This window comes from Arachis stenosperma, chromosome 2 (assembly GCF_014773155.1).
Source record: "Arachis stenosperma cultivar V10309 chromosome 2, arast.V10309.gnm1.PFL2, whole genome shotgun sequence".
Taxonomy (NCBI): domain Eukaryota; kingdom Viridiplantae; phylum Streptophyta; class Magnoliopsida; order Fabales; family Fabaceae; genus Arachis; species Arachis stenosperma.
Genome location: NC_080378.1, coordinates 65073931 through 65089955, shown reverse-complemented (window position 1 = coordinate 65089955; position 16025 = coordinate 65073931). Strand labels below are relative to the sequence as shown.

General features: G+C 42.8%; 1 non-coding gene across 1 annotated transcript; it reads right to left on the bottom strand.

Annotated features, from left to right (window-relative positions):
- Nucleotides 1–692: 692 nt before the first annotated feature.
- Nucleotides 693–800, bottom strand: LOC130964288 (small nucleolar RNA R71). Its single transcript, XR_009080389.1, has one exon. It is a non-coding gene; the product is annotated as a small nucleolar RNA R71 (small nucleolar RNA).
- Between the last annotated feature and the right edge of the window lie 15225 nt (nt 801–16025).

The following is a 16025-nucleotide window of genomic DNA, read 5'->3' as shown; positions in this document are numbered from 1 at the left end:
TTCTTAATGCACAATTCGAACCTTATCTAATTAAAGTTCGAATTCTTCTTCTCCTTCTTCTTACTATTTCTCTTTTCCTCTGACACTTCAAGGAATCTCTATACTGTGACATAGAGGATTCCACATTTTCTTTTTCTCTCCTCTTTCATATGAGCAGGAGCAGAGACAAAGGCATTCTTGTTGAAGCTGATCCTGAACCTGAAAGGACCTTGAAGAGAAAGCCAAGAGAAGCTAAAGCACAACCCTCTGTTGAGGACCTGACCGAATTCTTCAAGGAAGAAGAACACATGGCAGCCGAAAACAACAACAATGCCAACAATGCAAGGAAGGTGCTGGGTGACTTCACTGCACCTACTCCTGATTTCTATGGGAGAAGCATCTCTATCCCTGCCATTGGAGCAAACAACTTTGAGCTTAAGCCTCAATTAGTTTCTCTAATGCAACAGAATTGCAAGTTCCATGGACTTCCAATGGAAGATCCTCATCAGTTCTTAGCTGAATTCTTGCAAATCTGTGACACAGTCAAGACTAATGGGGTTAACCCTGAGGTCTACAGACTGATGCTATTCCCTTTTGCTGTAAGAGACAGAGCTAGAATATGGTTGGATTCTCAACCTAAAGAAAGCCTGGACTCTTGGGAAAAGCTAGTCAATGCCTTCTTGGCAAAGTTCTTTCCACCACAAAGATGGAGTAAGCTTAGAGTGGAAGTCCAAACCTTCAGACAGAAGGATGGAGAATCCCTCTATGAAGCTTGGGAAAGATACAAACAATTAATCAGAAGATGTCCTTCAGACATGCTTTCTGAATGGAGCATCATAGGTATTTTCTATGATGGTCTCTCTGAACTATCCAAGATGTCTTTGGATAGCTCTGCTGGAGGATCTCTTCATCTGAAGAAGACGCCTGCAGAAGCTCAAGAATTGATTGAAATGGTTGCAAATAACCAATTCATGTACACTTCTGAAAGGAATCCTGTGAACAATGGGACTAGTCAGAAGAAAGGAGTTCTTGAGATTGACGCTCTGAATGCCATATTGGCTCAGAACAAGATATTGACTCAACAAGTCAATTTGATTTCTCAAAGTCTGTCTGGAATGCAAAATGCACCAAACAGTACTAAGGATGCTTCATCTGAGGAAGAAGCTTATGATCCTGAGAACCCTTCAATGGAAGAGGTGAATTACCTAGGAGAACCCTATGGAAACACCTATAATTCTTCATGGAGAAATCACCCAAATTTCTCATGGAAGAATCAAGAGAGACCTCAACAAGGTTTCAATAACAATAATGGTGGAAGAAACAGGTTTAGCAATAGCAAGCCTTTTCCATCATCTTCTCAGCAACAGACAGAGAGTTCTAAGCAGAATACTTCTGACTTAGCAACAATGGTCTCTGATCTAATAAAGACCACTCAAAGTTTCATGAATGAAACAAGGTCCTCCATCAGAAATTTGGAAGGACAAGTGGGACAGCTGAGCAAGAAAATTACTGAACTCCCTCCTAGTACTCTTCCAAGTAATACAGAAAAAAATCCAAAAGGAGAGTGCAAAGCCATAAACATGGCCGAATATGGAGAGGAAAGAGAGGAGGACGCCACTGAGGAAGACCTCAGTGGGCGTGTACCAATCTCCTCTGAGTTCCTCAATGAGGAACCATGGGAATCTGAGGCTCAAATTGAGACCATAGAGATTCCATTGGACTTACTTCTGCCTTTCATGAGCTCTGATGAGTATTCTTCCTCTGAAGAGGATGAGTATGTCACTGAAGAGCAAGTTGCTAAATACCTTGGAGCAATCATGAAACTAAATGACAAGTTATTTGGAAATGAGACTTGGGAGGATGAACCTCCCTTGCTCACCAAAGAACTGGATGACTTGTCTAGGCAGAAACTGCCTCAAAAGAGGCAAGATCCTGGGAAGTTTTCTATACCTTGTACCATAGGCACCATGACCTTCAAGAAGGCCTTGTGTGACTTAGGGTCAAGTGTAAACCTCATGCCTCTCTCTGTAATGGAGAAATTAGGGATCTTTGAGGTGCAAGCTGCAAGAATCTCGTTAGAGATGGCAGACAATTCAAGAAAACAAGCTCATGGACTTGTAGAGAATGTTTTGGTGAAGATTGAAGACCATTACATCCCTACTGATTTCATAGTCCTAGAGACTGGGAAGTGCATGGATGAATCCATCATCCTTGGCAGACCCTTCCTAGCCACAGCAAAGGCTGTGATTGATGTTGATAGAGGAGAGTTGATCATTCAAGTGAATGAAGAATCCTTGGTGTTTAAGGCCCAAGGACATCCCTCTATCATCATGGAGAGGAAGCATGAAGAGCTTCTCTCAAAACAGAGCCAAGCAGAGCCCCCACAGTCAAACTCTAAGTTTGGTGTTGGGAGGCCACAACCAAACTCTAAGTTTGGTGTTGAACCCCCACATTCAAACTCTAAGTTTGGTGTTGGGAGGTTCCAACACGGTTCTGAGTATTTCTGAGGCTCCATGAGAGTCCTCTGTTAAGCTAATGACATTAAAGAAGCGCTTGTTGGGAGGCAACCCAATGTTTTATAGCTAACTATTTTCTTTTGTTATTTTATCTTTTTTGTAGGTTGATGATCATAAGAAGTTACAAAAACAATGAAAAAAGCAAAAACAGAATGAAAAACAGGAAGAAAAACAGCACACCCTGGAGGAGAAGAAGCTGGCGTTCAAACGCCAGTAATGCTAGCTGTTGGGCGTTTAACGCCCAGTCTGGCACCATTCTGGGCGTTTAACGCCAGAAAGGGGCACCAGACTGGCGTTAAACGCCAGTAAAGGGCAACAACCTGGCGTTAAACGCCAGGAATGGGCACCAGCCCGGCGTTTAACGCCAGAAATAGCTCAAAACGTGATTTTGAGCAACATTTGGTGCAGGGATGACTTTTCCTTGACACCACAGGATCTGTGGACCCCACAGGACCCCACCATCAATCTCTCTCTTCTTCCCCCATTCACCAATCACCTCAATACCTCTTCCCCAAAAACCCTTCACCTATCAAATCCCATCTTTCTCTTCACCACTCACATCCATCCTTCATAAATCCCCACCAACCTCACCCTTCAAATTCAAACCACTTTCCCTCCCAAACCCACCCATCATGGCCGAACCATTACCCCCCTCTCTCCTATATATACCCTTCTTCAACCCTTCATTTTCACACAACCTAAACACCCCTTCTTTTCCTTCTTGGCCGAACACACCACCTTCCCCCTCTTCCTCATTTCTTCTTCTTCTACTCTCTTCTTTCTTCTTTTGCTCGAGGACGAGCAAACATTTTAAGTTTGGTGTGGTAAAAGTGTTGCTTTTTCGTTTTTCCATAACCATTTATGGCATCCAAGGCCGGAGAAACCTCTAGAAAGAGGAAAGGGAAGGCAAAGGCTTCCACCTCCGAGTCATGGGAGATGGATAGATTCCTCTCAAGGGTGCATCAAGTCCACTTCTATGAAGTTGTGGCCTTGAAGAAGGTGATCCCCGAAGTCCCCTTTTCACTCAAAAAGGGTGAATATCCGGAGATCCGCCATGAGATCCGAAGAAGAGGTTGGGAAGTGCTTACCAACCCCATTCAACAAGTCGGAATCTTGATGGTTCAAGAGTTCTATGCCAATGCATGGATCACCAAGAACCATGACCAGAGTGTGAACCCGAATCCAAAGAATTATCTTGATGACAAGTCATCTTAGCCTAGTTTTACTAGTCTTTTGCTTTTGTTTTTACTTGAATTATGCACTTTCTTAAGCTACAAGCAAGCCTAATTAGGTAGATTTTCATGCTTCCTTTGATTGAATCAACCATATGAGAATTAATGCTTTTTCATGAGGTTTGATGCCATAATTGGTGCATATTATGATAGAATGATCATCTCATGATTTCAAGCATAGCTTTGATGTGTTTGGTTGATTTATGATAGGTGAAGAAAGCTTGGAAAAGGATTGAAGTGAGAAGGAATGGCTAGAATCTAAGAGAAGACAAGGAATCAAGTGAAATTGAACCAAGAAGAATGAAGTTGGAGTTGAAGTTAGCCTCAACGTTAGCCCCCTAACTTGGAGGCTAACGTTGGAAGCTAAAATTTCCTCCCAGGGCTAGCCACGTTAGCGCCAACGTTAGCCCCCTAACTTGGAGGCTAACATTGGCAAATGAAAACACTCCCAGGGTGTGCAACGTTTGCGCCAACGTTAGCCCCCTAACTTGGAGGCTAACGTTGGCATGAGATTTTACTCCCAGGGTTTGCAACGTTTGCGCCAACGTTAGCCCCCTAACTTGGAGGCTAACGTTGGCGCCACTCCAACTCAAAGCAAGGCCAACGTTAGGGTCAAAGTTAGCCCTCTAACGTTGGCCCAAACGTGAAGTGCAGCAAATTGGTTTTGCTGCTAGAAAAAGTTAGCCATGAAGTTAGCCCCCTAACTTTGAGGCTAACTTTAAAACCCAACTTTGCAAAACTCACATCCGGTTCAATTGATTCACTTGGGTTTCTCTCCAAACTTCAAGAGCAATCAACCAAAGCCTCTTTCAACCCAATTCCACCAAGAGCAAAGGCCCAACTCAAGGCTTGAAGATCAATTGAAGAAAGTGTATAAATAGGCTCAGATTCAATTTATTCGGGGAGCTTCCCTTTTAGTTTTTTTTAGAGAATTTCTTTTCTGTTTTGGGAGCTTGAATGCCTTTGAATTTCTTAGTTTGATTGTTTTCAATTTCAAATACACTTGTCTTCGATCTTGGGTTGGAGAATTGAAGGAATTCTGTTTCAATCTCACCTTGGATCTTGTTTACTTTCACTGCAAATTTAGTTTCATTTCCTGCTACTTACTTTCTCATTTATTTCCTTACAATTTACAATTCCTTTGAGATTGTTCTTGTTGGATCTAGGAAGGCATTGAGATCTAGACTTGGTTTTCTAGTCTCTGGGTCCTGAGATCCAATTTCCCATTTCAATTTTCTGTTTCTTGCTTTAATTGCTCATTTGATTTTCTGTTTCGAATCTGTTTCAACCCATTCCCCATTTACTCTTCTGTTTAATGCAATTTACATTCTCTTTGTTTAGATCTTGCAAATCCAAGTCCCAATCCCCTTTACATTTCAAGTCATTTACAATTCTTGCCATTTAAGATTCTTGTAATTTACATTTCTTGCAATCTAAGTTTCTGCCATTTAATTCCTTGTTCTCTAAGATACAGCACTTTAATTCTTGCTCTCTTTACTTTCAATGCAATTTAAATTCTGCAACTCAATCAACCAAATCTTGATCCGCTTGACTAAATCAACCACTAAGCTAAAATTGCTCAATCCTTCAATCCCTGTGGGATCGACCTCACACCCGTGAGTTTTTATTACTTGATACAACCCGGTACACTTGCCGGTTAGATTGGTGTGTTTTTGGGAGAAATTCATTTTTCAACCAAAAATATCCCATCAAGTTTTTGGCGCCGTTGCCGGGGATTGATTAGATTGACAATGATTAAGTGAGGTGGTTATTTAGATCAAGCACTTTTTCTTAATTTTTGATTAACCCACTAACTGTTTGACTTTTTGCTTAAACTAACTAAAACTTCAATTTAGTAGTAAATTGAAACATCACTGGTTTGTGAATTCCTTTTGTCATGCTTGTATGTCAGGTACAAGAAGAAGCACACTAAGTCTGCATGAACAAGATGAAAGGACCCTCAGGAGGTTAAGGAGAGCTGAAAGAGGGAAAAATATTGTTGGAGAAGAGGAGTCAGAAGAAGAATTTCATGAGATGGAGGAACATTCAACTAATCCACCAGGAGGAGCAAACAACAACAATGAAAATCCTCCTCAGAGGAGAGTTTTGGCTTCCTATACCTTTGCCAATCCTAGACATTGTGGAAGCAGCATCTTGGCTCCAAATGTCAATGCAAATAATTTTGAACTTAAGCCACAACTCATCACTTTGGTTCAGAATAATTGCTCTTTTGGTGGAGGATCACTGGAGGACCCACATCAACACTTATCCACCTTCTTGAGGATATGCAACACTGTCAAAACCAATGGAGTACCTCCTGACAGCTACAAATTGATGCTATTCCCATTCTCTCTCAGGGACAAGGCTACTCAATGGTTGGAATCCTTTCCAAGAGACAGCATCAACAATTGGGATGACTTGGTAACCAAGTTCCTTGCCAAGTTCTATCCACCACAGAGAGTTATAAGGTTGAAGGCCGAGGTACAAACATTCACACAAATGGAGAATGAACCCATCTATGAGGCATGGGAGAGGTACAAAGCTCTAGTCAGAAAATGCCCTTCCAACATGTTCAATGAATGGGAGAAGCTGCAAAACTTCTATGAAGGCTTAACACTGAAGTCTCAGGAATCCTTGGATCACTTAGCTGGAGGTTCCTTGCAACTCATGAAAACTGCAGAGGAGGCTCAAGAACTTATTGATATGGTGGCCAACAACCAATACTTCTTTGCTCAATAAAGAAGTCGCCAACCATCACAGAGAAGAGGAGTGATGGAGCTAGAAGGAGTAGATTCAATCCTGGCTCAAAACAAACTAATGCAGCAGCAAATTCAATAACAATTTGAGCAAATGACCAAGAGGATTGACAACCTTCAAGTTGCAGCAGTCAACACTAGCCAACCATCAACCACATGGGGACAAAATGAAGAAGTTCAAGAAGAGCCACAGCAAGAACAAGTTCAGTATATGCATTCTAATTCAAATGAAGTTTATGGTGATACATACAACCCCTCATGGAAGAATCACCCCAATCTCAGATGGGGAGACACTCAAAACCACCAACAACCATGGCAGAGGAACTCAAACCAAAACAACCCAAGAAACAACCAAAATTTCAACCAGCAGCAAACAAACCAAAATACCTATAGAAAACCTCAAAACAATTACCCCACTCACAACCAATACCAATCCACCCCCCAAAATTCCTATCATCCACCAACCACAGCTCATAACCCACCACAAGCACCACCTGAACCCCAAAGAATCACCAACTTGGAAACTGTTCATACCCTGGGTCAAGATGTCCGACCTGGGATGTTTAGCAACAAGCCAACCGACCTCTTCAGGTCAGGCTATCATCCGACCTCTTCTCAAAGAGCTCGGCTAAGTGCCCGACCTCTTCTCAAAGAGCTCGGCTAAAATGCCCGACCTCTTCTCAAAGAGCTCGGCTAAATGCCCGACCTCTTCTCAAAGAGCTCGGCTAAGTGCCCGACCTCTTCTCAAAGAGCTCGGCTAAATGCCCGACCTCTTCTCAAAGAGCTCGGCTAAATGCCCGACCTCTTCTCAAAGAGCTCGACTAAATGCCCGACCTCTTCTCAAAGAGCTCGGCCAACTCGCCAAAGGAGCCCAAAGCAGGCCCAAAACAAAGGAACATAGCCCAATCTAAAGGTGGCTAAAGCCCAGAAAGATAAAAGGCGGTTCCCTTGAAGATAAGATGACCTCACTTAAAGATAAGATAAGATAACTAAACTTATCTTATCCACAGGAGGCCACATCTCACCATTATAAATACACTGGAGCACCCAGGTATAACTCATACTCTGATTCTACATAAAACCTGTTTAATACCCATGCTAACTTAAGCATCGGAGTCTCTTGCAGGTACCCCCCACCCTCCGGTGACGAAGGATCAGCAGTACAGCCAGTCCAACAAGTCGGACACGATAGCTCCGGCCGTCTCCCACCAGCCGGACACGTTAGCACCAACCAGTATAGAAGATCTCGTCCGAGATCGACCTCCAGTTTCAGGTAACCCTCAGAACATTGGCGCCGTTGCCGGGGAACCTGGAAGTCATCCCATCACCATGGCGGACAACCATGACAACGACCATGATTCAGATCTAGAGGATAGAACACCGCACAAAGACGCGGATACTACACCAAAAGATACTCTTCAACCCACCAAAGGCGAGAATTCGCCAAAAGAGGAGGCTATGGAGGCACTTCAAAGATCGCTTAAAGCAACTCGAAAAAAAAGGTGGAACATCAACAAGAAGTTGAGAGAGACCTACGAAGGGAAGTTAGGTGATGCCACGAGTTAAAGGACAAGCTCCTAAAACTCGAAGCAGATCTCAAGGCCAAAACAACTCGATCCGGTCACGAAGACAGCCCCTACAAAGATCAAGACCCATTCACCAAAGATATCATGAAAGCTAAAATCCAAAAGGACTTCAAGGCTCCCGACATGATCCCGTACGGCGGCACATTGGATCCAAGCCATCATCTCAGTACCACGGGACAAGGATAAAGAGTCCAAGAAAAGAGAAGATCAATCGGAGAAGATCCCACCACCTCGCCCAATCAAAAGCAAAAAGGAGAAAGAGGTCGGACGAGTTGAAGGTCCACCTCACACGGAAGAGGTCGGGCGAGTTAAGGTCCACCTCACACCAAAGAGGTCGGACAAGTTGAAGGTCCACCTCACACCGAAGAGGTCGGGCGAGTTGAAGGTCCACCTCACACCAAAGAGGTCGGACGAGTTTAAGCTCCACCTCACACCAAAGAGGTCGGACAAGTTGAAGGTCCACCTCACACCGAAGATGTCGGGCGAATTAAAGGTCCACCTCACACCAAAGAGGTCGGACAAGTTGAAGGTCCACCTCACCACCAAGAAGTCGGACGAGTTGAAGGTCCACCTCATACCAAAGAGGTCGAACGAGTTTAAGCTCCACCTCACACCAAAGAGGTCGGACAAGTTGAAGGTCCACCTCACACCGAAGATGTCGGGCGAATTGAAGGTCCACCTCACACCAAAGAGGTCGGACAAGTTGAAGGTCCACCTCACCACCAAAGAGGTCGGACAAGTTGAAGGTCCACCTCACCACCAAGAGGTCGGACGAGTTGAAGGTCCACCTCATACCAAAGAGGTCGAACGAGTTAAACATCTACCTCACACCAAAGAGGTCGGACGAGTTGAACGTCCACCTCACACCAAGGAGGTCGGACGAGTTGAAAAGGACAACGGAGTACGAACAAGCCTTCCGAGATTTCAAAATTCTTGGGGCAACCACCCATCCTTTCCAGACCACGGGAAAGTGAAGAACTCATTATACCTCACAGTGGGAAGTCAGGCAATAACCTCAACACTAGTCAGAGAAGACGAAAGTGGGAAACAACCCGTCTACTTCATCAGCAAAGCTTTACAAGGGACCGAACTAACCTATCAACAGATAGAAAAAGTTCGCCTACACCATCATACTCACCTCTCGACGACTCCACCCATACTTTCAAGCTCACACTATCAGAGTTCCAACCAACCAGCCAATAAAGGGCATCCTGCAGAAAACAAACTTAGCTGGAAGAATCCTACAGAGGACAGCTCGGATAATTCGGGAGACCTTGGACAAAACCAGAGAACATCTCAGACAATTCGGGGGACTCTGGACAAAAACAGAAAATAGCTCGGACAAATCGGGGAAAATGAAGTCCGACACATAGAATGCCCGAGCTTATGCATTTTCAAAACCAGCCAACACCAACAGCTCGGACAATTCGGGGATATGAGGTCCGACACATACCTTGAGAGCAGAATGCCCGAGCTGATGCATTTTCAAAACTAGCCAACCAAGGGGCAATAACAGAAGCCTCATCCGAGCTACATTACAAGACCACAACAAATCGGTCTCGAAGGCGGTATAAGGGATGTACTCAGGGTCAGCCACAGTAACACGCATTTAAACTATGAAATCCAGCTAATCAGACACGCTGTCCGGGATCTTAGTAGACATCTCAAAGACATAGGTCGACTATGGAATTACCACCAAACAACTCGGGCAAATAAGGAAACAACTCGGACAATAACAGTAAAACATAAAGTGACAGACGCGGCAGTAAAAGGGAAACCCCAGGACTCACACAAAAGTCCAAGGGCACCCTTTGGAGGCAACAACAGAGCAAAAACCCAAATACAAAAGTCAAAGCTTTACATCAAAAAGCATGCCAACTTCCACATTGCCCCACCAGAGGAGCTCATCAGTGTAACATCACCTTGGCCGTTCGCAAAGAGGGGACTCGACCTCCTCGGACTATTTTTCCAAGGATCGGGACAAGTCAAGTTCCTCATTGTAGGGGTGGATTACTTCACAAAATGGATTGAGGCAGAGCCCCTAGCTAATGCCACTGCTCAAAGAAGTCAGAAATTCTTGTACAAGAACATTATTACAAGGTTTGGGGTTTCTTACTCCATCACCACAAACAATGACACTCAATTCACGGACACAGGTTTCAAGAAAAGAGTGGCTAACTTGAAAATAAAGCACCAATTCACATCCGAAGAGCTCCCACAAGTCCTATGGGCATATCGGACAACTCCACACTTCACCACGGGGGAATCACCCTTCCGATTGATTTACGAAATGGAGGCAATGATCCCAGTAGAGATCGAAGAAGGATCCCCCAAGAATGATCTTCTACAATGAAGAGGTCAAACTCCCAAATCCAAAGGAAAGAACTCGACCTACTTCCAAGAGTCCGAGAGAGAGCTCCGATCAAGGAAGAGGCGTTAAAACGTCGAATGGCCTCAAGATACAATCAGAAGGTAGTACAGCGAAGCTTTGCCAACAACAACCTTATCCTAATCCGAAATGATATCGGAACAACTCGACCTGGAGAAAGAAAGCTAGCACCCAACTGGAAAGGACCGTACCAAGTTGTTTAGAAGAACTGGGGAAAGGTTGCTACAGACTGCCCGAACTTGAAGGGCAAGAGCTACCAAGGTCATGGCATGCCTGCAATCTAAAAAAGGGCGCCAGGCCGAGATCCAAAAAGATTGCCCGACCTAGAAAGGTAAGTACTAAACATGTACACACTCTTATCTTTATATTATTGTTTAAAAGATTGCAGATTCCCTAAAAAGTTTCCTACCAAGACGCCCGACTACGGCAGGTCGGCAAGGTGAAACACCAAAATCATCGCCCGATCACGACAAGGTTGGCAAGGTGAAACACCAAAATCATCGCCCGATCACGACAAAGTCGGCAAGATGAAAACCAAATTCATCGTCCGATTATAAAGCAACAGATCGGCAGAAAGTGAAAAACAATTTCACTGCACGGTCACGATAAAGATAACCGTCCGATAAAGGTGAAAACGCAATTCACCTAAAGGACGAGCTAGAGATGCCAACCACTTTCTACAAATCGGCAAAGATGAACACAGAATAATGCAAAAAGTTATAAAAAGTAATCCCTGAAAGAGACCTGACAGAGGTCCAATAAAGAGGATTACTAGAAATAACTTAGAAGAGATCGACATAAAGAAGTCGGTCTCCTACAACGGACAAGTTATAAAAGTAATCCCTGAAAGAGATCTGACAAAGGTCCAAGAAAGAGGATTACAAAAATAACTTGGAGAAGGGACTGACGTAAAGAAGTCGTCCCATAAACAAAAAGTTATAAAAAGTAATCCCTGAAAGAGACCTGACAGAGGTCCAATAAAGAGGATTACTAGAAATAACTTAGAAGAGATCGACATAAAGAAGTCGGTCTCCTACAACGGACAAGTTATAAAAGTAATCCCTGAAAGAGATCTGACAAAGGTCCAAGAAAGAGGATTACAAAAATAACTTGGAGAAGGGACTGACGTAAAGAAGTCGTCCCATAAACAAAAAGTTATAAAAAGTAATCCCTGAAAGAGACCTGACAGAAGGTCCAATAAAGAGGATTACTAGAAATAACTTAGAAGAGATCGACATAAAGAAGTCGGTCTCCTACAACGGACAAGTTATAAAAGTAATCCCTGAAAGAGATCTGACAAAGGTCCAAGAAAGAGGATTACAAAAATAACTTGGAGAAGGGACTGACGTAAAGAAGTCGTCCCATAAACAAAAAAGTTATAAAAAGTAATCCCTGAAAGAGACCTGACAGAGGTCCAATAAAGAGGATTACTAGAAATAACTTAGAAGAGATCGACATAAAGAAGTCGGTCTCCTACAACGGACAAGTTATAAAAGTAATTGATACGTAAAAATGAGATTTCACGTATAACCGGCAAGTATACCGGGTCGTATCAAGTAGTAAAACTCACTTAGAGTGAGGTCGATCCCACGAGGATTAATGGATTAAGCAAGCAATAGTTAATTAATTGCTCTAGTTAGACGATTCATGTTTGAGTGATAAGCAACAAGAAATGTAAATGACTTGAAATTAAAGAAAAGCAATAAAGTGCAAGGAAAGTAAATGACAAGAAATTAAAGTGCTAAAAATTAAAGTGCAAGAATGTAAATTGCAAGGAATAGAAAGTACAAGAAAGTAAAGTGCAAGAAAGTAAATGACTAGAAAGTAAAACCAAGTGAAGTATTTCTACAAACACTTGGAAGGCATAAAGGTGCCAAAGTAAAGAAAGCCATAAATGTGCATAAGTAAATGACAAGAATTTAAAGAGAACAATTAAATGACAAGAATTAAAGACAAGAAGTAAATAACAAGAATTAAGAATGAAATTAACATTGGGATCAAGAGATATTGCATTCTCAAGATCAACAATTCTCATCTCCACTTCAATCATGCAATCATTGATCTCTTGGCAAATCATAAGTAATCAAACCCCAATCTCTTGGTGATTTGATTTCTCTTAACTTGATCAATTGCCAATCTCTTGATCTAATTGCTCATGAGAAGAGATGAAGAATGGTCTCTAATTTAGAGCCACACAACCCTCAAGATTTCAATTCAAAGTGATTACATCTCACATATCAAGCTAAGAATTATCAATCAAGAGAGTTGTGAGAGAAGAGCCTCAAACTAAATTCTATGACTCCTTTCTCAAGTTCATCATAGAATTTAAATAGATCTAATCCCTCTCTCGATAGTAATTAGATCTTTGAAGCACAAAGACTCTCTCTAAAGAAACAATGAAAGAAGAATTGAAGATGAAGAATGAAAATAAATCAACCCATTAAATTGCAATAGAGCTCTCTCTCCCAAATGTTGGAAATTAGAAACTCATCATAACAAAAATATTTACAAAAGTGTGAATGAAAGAAAATAGAAGAAGAGAAGAGAATGAGAGTGAAAGGGGAGTGGAGTCACCTCCACCCCTCCATGGTGTGTCTCAAATGATGAATCTAAGGCCCTATTTATAAGCTACCTAAATTACAAATTCACAATCAAATGCAAATTTCCTAATTACTTCTAGATGATTCTTGTGGCCTTGATTGATTGTTACTTGTGGCTTGACTTGGGCTTGTGAACTTTTAACTCCCTTCATAGAAGCTTGAAACATTGAAGAATAAATGAAAGGATTGGAGTATTTGGAAGTGGCCCAATGTGGAGTGTCATTGAAGTGGCATTTTGGGCTTTTGAAGGTTTGGAAAAACCTTACACGCTGAAGTATTGGTCTGTTTGGGTCTCCAAATTGAATGTCCACTATAGACTATTATATATCTTTGGAAAGCCCTAGATCTCAGCTTTCCAACGCCGCTGGAAGCATGTCAATTGGACTTCTCTAGCCCAAGTTATGATCTTTTGAAGGTGAAGAGGTCAGTCTGGCGAACTGCAGGGACTTGTTTTACGCTGAAATTGTGAAGCTAAACGAATAGCAATTTGTCCCCTCAAATCAGTGTCAACTATAAAGTGTTATATATGGTTGGAAAGCTCTAGAAGTCTACTTTCTAATGACACTGAGATCACTTCATTTGGAGCTTTTTAGCTCGAGTTATTCTTGTTGGAGTGTGAAGAGGTCAGGGTTGCAAATCCTCTTTGCTTCTCTTTGAGTTTGTTTCCAACTTTTTGCCACCTTGGGAGTGTGCTTCCTCTATTAGTGCTTTTATTGCTTCATTTTCCATAATTTTCTACAAAATTTATTAACTCAAGCAATCAAAGCAATATTCAATTTAATCACCAAAACACTCCCATAATTAAGCATTATGAATTGATTTTTATATGAAAAAGCATAGAAAAACATAACATGATGCGTAGTCATCAGTAATCCCTGAAAGAGATCTGACAAAGGTCCAAGAAAGAGGATTACAAAAATAACTTGGAGAAGGGACTGACGTAAAGAAGTCGTCCCATAAACAAAAAGTTATAAAAAGTAATCCCTGAAAGAGACCTGACAGAGGTCCAATAAAGAGGATTACTAGAAATAACTTAGAAGCGACCGACAAGAAGAAGTCGGACCAACGAAAACCACAGCTTGGACCGACAAGAAGTCGGACCAACGAAAGCTACAGCTCGTCGACACGAGAAATTGGACCAACGAAAAGCGTGCGCTAAAAGGGACATAGCTTTGCCCAAAAAGCCACGGCTCCATGACAAGGCTATCAAAATTGTTCAGACCAACTAAAAAGGTTCTACCAAAGAACACTAAAAAGTCGTCGGACAAGTTAGCCCCAAGGACCACCTCAACCAAGCAGAAAGTGGACAAAACCAGCAGTGATCAAAAGAGGTCGGACAACAAAATACCGACACTCTACAAAGATCCACAAAGGGGACAAAGACATCTCGCAACGGGCCAGAGGAATGCCAGGAATGCTTTGCTAAAAGGTACGAAGTCTTGAAAAAAGACACTACTTAAAAGGCAAAAGCACAAATCAAAACGGCGCTAAAAAGTCATCCAAACAGACTATAAAAGGTTTCCCATCAGGAACTATACCTAAAAAGTTGTTGGATTATGACTAAAAAGCCCGAACAGTGAAGACAAACAAGTCGGAAGAAGGCTGAAAAGACCTCTCAACAAACTAAAAAAGGCAATGCCAAACTCGCACAAGATAAAACTACTCAAGATCGACCAAAGTCAGGATGCTTGAGTACGACTTCCCCCAAAGAGAGCACGATCTCACGGAAAGATCGAACTCAAGCAGGGGCAAAGTCGTACAGGTCGACGTCAGCTAAGAAGAGGCGCAAGTACAATCTCAAAAAAGAACAAGCCAAAAGGTTAAGAAAAAACCTTAAGGCTCAAAAGTGCTTAGCTAAAAAGGGATACAACTCCACTCAAAGAAGGCACAATCTCAAACAGGGCTACGTACGTCATCCGAGACTAAAAAAGGTTCTATACAAAAGAACACTAAAAAGTCATCAGACAAGTCACTAAGAGTCCGGATATCAAGCCGCAAGGATAACTTCACCAAAGCAGAGGGTTGTCAACACAAAAGCAAGGCGTGATCCAGAAGGCAAGGGTAGAAAACCCACGCTACTACTCAAAAGAGGACGGACTGTGAAGTACCAAACCTCTAGAAAATCTGCAAAAGATTTCAAAGCAATGAAGAATCAAAGACAGACAGATGCTTGAGCACGACTTCCAAAGAGATCGAAGCTCTGAAAAACACGATCTCACGAAAAGATCGAACTCAAGCAGGGGCACTGTTCATACCCTGGGTCAAGATGTCCGACCTGGGATGTTTAGCAACAAGCCAACCGACCTCTTCAGGTCAGGCTATCATCCGACCTCTTCTCAAAGAGCTCGGCTAAGTGCCCGACCTCTTCTCAAAGAGCTCGGCTAAAATGCCCGACCTCTTCTCAAAGAGCTCGGCTAAATGCCCGACCTCTTCTCAAAGAGCTCGGCTAAGTGCCCGACCTCTTCTCAAAGAGCTCGGCTAAGTGCCCGACCTCTTCTCAAAGAGCTCGGCTAAATGCCCGACCTCTTCTCAAAGAGCTCGGCTAAATGCCCGACCTCTTCTCAAAGAGCTCGGCCAACTCGCCAAAGGAGCCCAAAGCAGGCCCAAAACAAAGGAACATAGCCCAATCTAAAGGCGGCTAAAGCCCAGAAAGATAAAAGGCGGTTCCCTTGAAGATAAGATGACCTCACTTAAAGATAAGATAAGATAACTAAACTTATCTTATCCACAGGAGGCCACATCTCACCATTATAAATACACTGGAGCACCCAGGTATAACTCATACTCTGATTCTACATAAAACCTGTTTAATACCCATGCTAACTTAAGCATCGGAGTCTCTTGCAGGTACCCCCCACCCTCCGGTGACGAAGGATCAGCAGTACAGCCAGTCCAACAAGTCGGACACGATAGCTCCGGCCGTCTCCCACCAGCCGGACACGTTAGCACCAACCAGTACAGAAGATC